The sequence below is a fragment of the Argiope bruennichi genome, chromosome 4, assembly GCF_947563725.1.
Source record: "Argiope bruennichi chromosome 4, qqArgBrue1.1, whole genome shotgun sequence".
Lineage (NCBI taxonomy): Eukaryota > Metazoa > Arthropoda > Arachnida > Araneae > Araneidae > Argiope > Argiope bruennichi.
In genome coordinates, this window is record NC_079154.1 from 69,999,887 (window position 1) to 70,007,467 (window position 7,581).

The window sequence follows — 7,581 nt, forward strand, 5'->3', positions numbered from 1 at the left end:
AATGAGTATGTATTTTAAATACTCAGCTTCCATTAATAGAAAAGTTTTATAGTTATATTTATTATAATTGTAATTTTGATACATTCTTCAAAGATAAAAACAATCAATATCAAATAAAATTATTCTCTCCATAACTCATTGCAGAATGTTAGAAAGAAAATAATTTTTAGAATGTTGTAAATTTCAACTTGTAATTTTTTGACAACTTGAAAACTATCCAATTCATTTAAAGTCATAACTTGATATGTTTATCTGCTATGACTTTTTATAAAATAATTCGTCGATCATACGTATGAAATTTTAAAATAGAATGAATCATTTGTTATTATTTAATTTTTTTCCACCTACTTTCATAAAATTAAAATAGGAACGAAGTGTGAGTTAGTATTAGTTCAACGCGTATCCAAGTGGTGCATTTGAACGTCTGTCATTTGACCAGAAATCAATTCCACTCAATTTTTTAAAAGCATTTATGAAAGTACTGTATCTTCTGTATTTTTTGATTTCTTATTTTTATTATATTTACTTATTAACGACCTTTTGCGACAAAATAATTTGTAGGAAAATATTGGTTGTGTTTAATTTTAATTAAATCTCTTAAATAACTTAAGTGTTCTTGATTTTCTCAACAAAATCTGTTTAAGCATGAAATTAAATAAATTAAGGTTCAATGTTTTGATAGCCATACACATATTCTATTTATTGGGTATACATTAACCTTTTTAATGGAGTCGAGTAAAATAATATAATAGAGCAATTAAAAACATAACTCTCAGGGTAATCTATGTTCAGTTGTCTTGAAATTCCGCTTCCTTATTATTTGATAAAACAAGACGAATCATTTGAACATCATTCCATTAATGAAAACTATTGTCTGAAATTGAACAGAAAAATGGCCTTATTTAGTAGCCTTTAGATAAAAGATCTGACATGTAGTGAGCCAACTGATCTGCTTTCTTATTTGTATAGAAGCATAACCTTGCTCGTTATAGTTACATCTTATTTATTAATTTTGAATTTTAAAATTATGTTAAGTTTGGACAGAGAAATTCTCTTCGGATTAAATCATCATTTCTCCTCATCAATGCACCTCTTTCATTCTGCCAAGAGCTGCTTTTCCGTTGAAATGAAATAGAAAAATAAAAATCTTATAAGAAGTGAAATAAAACTAACTGGGGAGCAATGTCGCGATGACATGTAATTTAGTTCAGAAACTAAATGTCTCTTCTTTCAAGAAAGTTAATGAGTTTCTACCAGAAGAATTACGACTTGATATCATTGCAACATACGTTTCAGTCTCTCCCGTGTAATCTTTTCCCTTCCATCCAAATAAACAAAGAAAAGAATCTGGGTTTAGTAGTCTACCTAGGCACCCATCTCGTGTGCCAGGTAAACTCCGTCTTCCGTAAGCGCAGGGGCAGTCACCGTGGGGTCGTTCATAGTAAAGAGAGTTAAATTTAGAGCATGACGTGAAGCTGTGTTATGTATGCAAAAAGGCGGAAGAGTGGAAATTGGAAGCCAGAACGGAGTGACGCAATATCTCGGGGCTACCCCACAGTTGGATCGGCGCCACGGGAGGAGGCACAAAAGGAAAATATTTCGGGCTATTCTAAATTAACAACAGTTACCGGGAGACGGTTCGAAAGGGCTTCGAGCCCAACATGAGCAGCAAAGAGACATTTGACTAATGACGCACTCTTAAACGTCATTCTTTTATAATGGAATTATGCTAATGACAAAAGAAATGTATTAATTACGACTCAGACGCTCTTTTGATAAAATAAATTGATCTTGAGTGAGCTTGGGATGACCCAAAGTTCATTACTTTCCTGGCTTCACAAGATATGGTAAAAGGAGATTTAATCAATGTAATAAAAACTATCACTTAAATATGCATATATATAAAAGTGATTTTAATTACTCGAAATGAATTGTGTTAGTTATATAATACAACATTATTGCATATAAGTTGATGGAATAGCCTAGATTTCTATTTTCAGACATTTTGAATCTTATATTTATTTTGTCTTTCTCTGAAAAAATATGTTTGCATTTTTAATATTTATTTTCATATCCCAAAATTAATTAAGGATTCGTTATTTTTTCCCTTTATTTTTTCGTCCCATCCTCATTTAAAATTTTAAAAAATTGAAAATAAAAAAAAGTATTTTTGTTACAAAGATTTTCATTTTTATGTCAGCATCGCCACCTAGTGGAAATTCTTTAAACTAAAAAATAAACAAAATTTTAACATAAAGTTTAACGAATAAGAGGAATTCAAATCTTTATTTCCTTTATTTTGCAGGTTATTTATTTAATTTAAATATGCGATCATTCAGTAAATTAATATTTTGTAATGCCATTCATCTGATGAATCAAATGTTATTGAATAATATTAATTCACCTGATTAATAATATTAATTTACTTGTTCGTTACGTTTGTCAGTGTATTATTTACAACATATCAAAAAATATTGATTAATTTCAGTAAAAACTAAGATTTCTGTCATTTTTTATGAGGATTTCATTACGTATTTTTGATTCGTATTAAATAAATTATGGCAATTTATAACGAAATATAAAATTTATTTATAGCATTAAGTTGCTCTATACTCTATTCTACGCTCTTCTTTTGTATCGGAAATACCATCAATCTCTGTAAGATCATGTAATTATTTCAATGCACTAAGGAACAATTATCTAACCCTATTATATAATTACTCCAATCAGTAAATGGCAAAGAATGTAGATGCAATTGAAGGCACTAATTACATCAAACAGCATTTACCTCATTAGGATTCCGTTTGTACTTCGTCTGTTTACACATGTGCATGGTTAAAAGTGGTATAACTATGGCAATATAAGGAAAAGTTTACAAAGCCGAGTTCTAAACAACTGATTATCACTATCTTAATATTTGTAATTTTTTTCTTCTTGTTGCGTACATTTGAAAGAATTCGCTAATATGGATTATTTTAATAGCGCAGGTTTGTAAGGTATTGTAAAATAATTCCATCTATCAATTGTTAATATCGTTCCCCCCCCCTCTCCTATTTAGTTGAGTAGCGATGATAAGTAGCACCTGAGCTACAATACTGATTTTCACACCCCTGCCAGTAATTAAATATAATTCGGGTATAGTTTTAAACCGAAAATTTTTTTTTTTTTTTTTTTTTTTTTACCTCTTTATCACATCTGCTGTTAAAAAGTGGTATAAGCATACAAGCATTTATACTTCCCCTTACCTTTCACTGTTTCTACTATAACAGCATCAAATGCTAGCACAAGCCAATGGTTAGACAACGAAGATTAAGATTCTATGCACCGAAAAAAAAAAGCTTCAATTTCTATGTTTTTGAAACTGTAAAGATAATGTTTTCTTCCTAACATTTAATGTCTCTTTTCTGCAACAATTTTGCCTACTTCAGGGGATATCTTATTCGTAGTGATTACTTCAAAATTTATTCAAAAGTATTATCAGTAATTCTGAATTTTATAGACTTATTTTCTTTTTTAAGTGAAATAAATAATTGCTTGCATCGATAAGTGTTTCCAGACTTCGAAGTAAATTCATAAGCCAATTTTCGAATGTTTCTAAACCTGGCTGGCAAATATTTGTGAAATTCAGGCATACCAGCTTCACTGCATTTTTTCTTTGAATTCAAGATCTAACCTGAACAACATTAAATCTCTATATGAATATTATTTTAACATCGGCTTCTAAAATATCAACTGATATTCGTTAAGAAAAATGATGCGCCGCTGTAACCACTGGCGTATATTTTGTCTCGTTATTAATAATTATGTATAGGGAAAAAAGTGCAAAATACGGATTCTAAATTTGGTTATACATTTTCTAGATCACAAAGATATACGTTGTGAATCGCGAGTTTAATATATATATATATATATATATATATATATATATATATATATTTTTCATACTACTAAAGATTTCAACACAGATTGAGATATACAAACAAGTTCAAAAACTTTTTTTTCCAGACTCCCCCTCTCAATCGCACTTGAATGCTTCATCCTTTACCTGCTCGAGGTTTGGGATGAAGAGATAGTTTGTAGGGGGTCTGAGAATAAAGGAATTCTTTCGGGAGGGTAGAGGGGTCTTTCCCGCTCTTTTTTTTTTTTTTTTTTTTCAGTAGAAAGGGTTGCCAGACTGTGCAAAATCTGCCAAATCTAAGACTATATTTCATATTTAATTGCTAAGATGATTTCAGAGAACGATACTTACATCTGAAAATATGCTTATTTCGGAATTAGAAGGAAAAATAATTTGAAGGTACAAGCCTCAGACATCGTTAATCTGTTTCAAATGCGTGATTTATGTCAGAAATTACAAAACACGGAAAAACATTTCTCTGAAGGTTTTTCAGCTCAAAACATACGCATCTGTTGAGAGTTATGAGGTTAAATATAGGGGAGGTACACCTTACGGCACATTTTTTGGTAATTGATTCATTAATTCAACATAACAAACTGCAGATGGACCATAACTATCTCTTAGACTTTATTTTCTAATTTAGAGAAATATTTCAAAATAAGAAAATTCGGCTCTATTCTTTGTTTTTATCTAATATCTAAAAAGAATAAATTAATTACAAATGAGAAAAGTTTACGGTATTTATGCATCATTTTTTTAATGTATATAAAACCTTTTTTTCCCTGAACCCCTACGGGGAAAGAGGGTTAAGTAAAAAGCAAATACAAAGAAATGATTCATTAATTTTTACACATTGGAATAATAACTATCGGATTACACTTATAATATTCTCTAGTAATATGAATGATAGAATGTATATTGAAAGTAAAATAATGAAATTTTTGACAATATTCTATTAAATAATGACATAATTATTCTGATTGTTACAGAACTACATTTTATTTTAAAATCTTTTTAAATTTCAGATTAAAAGAGCCTATTTTTGGAACGCAAATGAGAAAATTTATTGGTCATGTCTGAGTTAATTTTTTTATTAATAAAAAAGAGAAAATATATCACTAATTCTAGTAGCGATTCGTACCAAGGATTGTATAAAAATTTCGACTTCATAATTTTTTAGCACTATACTTACATTGTCTTAAACAACTCAAAGCATAATCTTTTATGTGATTTAAAGCATTTGCCGAAATAAAGTATACAAACGGCTTAGACATGAGCTATTAATCATAATTTGAGAGAACAATTAGTGTGAACATCCTGTTCATAAAAATCAATAAGCTGACGTTGAGAAGAAACTGCTAAATAACTGCCTGTTGCTTCAAAATAAATTCATTTTACAGCATAACATATTTAAATAAATATAAAAATTCAATAATAATAACTAGAATAATTTAAACGGAAAACTGTAAAAAAATTCTATTATTCAGATAAAACATTACTATTCAGATTCAGATAAAACATCAGATTTACAAAAAATGTTCACCATCAAAAAATAATTTAGCAATACCTGTATCATATGCAATATCATGAAACACATAAAATTTTAAACGTATTTTGCTGTTTACAAGACGTAGACTAGAATTTCATGTCATCAATGTGTCAGACTATCTTGTGATTCTTTTCTCAAAGAATTCTCCGGGTGAAAGGAAAATGTTTGTCATCTGTCTATGAATCATTGTGAATAATAATTAATATTTCCTTTTAATACAAACTTTAGAATGCTAAAAAATATTTATTATTTGAGAAAAATATTCATTTATAAAATAATAAAAAAATTGAAAACGCATTTTTTAAGACGAACAATATGAAAAAATTAAAATATGGTCAAGTTTTTAATTCGCTAAATTCTTTTATAAGTCTCAACACGGCAGAAATGTATAATAAGGTACGTTTTCTGTTTTCTTTTGTAACGATACATTTTTAATATGTGTAAAATTAAAACTACTGTTCTGAAATGATTAAAATTATGTTCTGCGTGGTTTATATTATTTAGAATAAACCACATAATAGAGAACTTTAGATATATTTCATTCAACCATAAACTTTGTCATTAAGTTTAAATTGCATGAAATTCGAGCTAACTGAAATTGATTCCTGTGAAAAATTTCAATTGAAGTCAGTTGGTAATTTTACATTCGAAGGTCTAATTTTCGCTGACTAAAAGCTTCCAATTTTTGCATTTTCATTTTAACTACCTTTGATACCTTAAAATTAAATGCAATGCATAGTTCAATGTTAAAAGCCATCACGCTATCAATTATCAATACAGATTCTTTTAAATTAGATGTGTCATACAGAATGAATGTTGAAATAATGGTTATAATTTCTTTTGATAATTTCATTCAGCGCTCCGAAATGCTAATATTCCTCAGTACTTCATTCATGGAATGAATTTCAATTGTGTTAACTCATTCTCTGAAAGAAAATCCTATGATGTAGTGAATTTTGAACCGTGGTCAGATGACGAGGATGAGACCTGAGTTGGCATCCCCTCTCCAAACTTTACACCACAGCAGCGGAAGGGCAATTTATATCAGAGAGAATTATTTTGAGAATTGCTATCCTAATTAAATTTTTATCAACGCATTTTATTCCTGATAATGTTTTTTTTTTATTGAAATTTCTGGTTTATATTGACTAAGTATTAAAATAAAGTGAATACTTTGGCGCAGTTCGCTTGTTTGATTCGCAATTTATGATGGGTTTTTTTTAACAATCACATAATAGATTAAAAAATTGCATTATAAATTGTTGAAAGTGTAGTATGGGTGGATTAATCATAGCTCAATCTTCACTCAACAATTGTTTTCTTTGTCCTGAAGTACTAGGTAAGATGAGTAACAAATTCTTTAATAAAAATATTAATAATGAAAAAGCAAGTCAGTGACAAGGACTAAACAAAATAGTAGATTTTGCTATTTTGTTCGGTCCTTATTTTAATAAAACACAGTTCGAGAGCAGCTTTAGGATCATTGTCATCACATAGGCTGGCTCTATTTAGATTAAAATATACTTGGGAGACCAAACTTCGCAGCAGTTTTTTTTTTTTTTCTACCTGTAAAACTGTAAATAAAATTCTATCCTACGGCTCGTTTAAAATTATAAGCGAAATCTAATTAAGTTGTAAACTCGGGATCGAATATGAAAAAAATGCATGGGAATCTGAAGCACTAACTGCTACTGCATCTCTGATGCGTTAATGCAAGTCATGTTTAGTCACGTATTAATATGTGATATAATTTGTGTGTGTGTAAAATCGAGTTTCTTCAGGAAAGACACCTATGTAGATAAACTTAAAAAGCAAGCCATATCTAAATATAAAATACGAATAAAATATATCATTGGAGCCGTTTCCGAGATACACGAAATAAATGTATATATATACACGAATTGCTCGTTCAAAGTTATAAAATAGAAACCTCTCCTTAGACAACTGGTAACTGTAAAATTTTGGAAAAGACTGAGAAAATTTTCGAATCAAAACATGAGAAAAGATTTCCGAGATACACGAAATAAATGTATATATATACACGAATTGCTCTCCAGCTACTTATCCCGCGATTTCGCGGTTTGGCAATCAATCTATTTTATATTGCAACCCACGTTGTTCGCAGTTTAGTGTG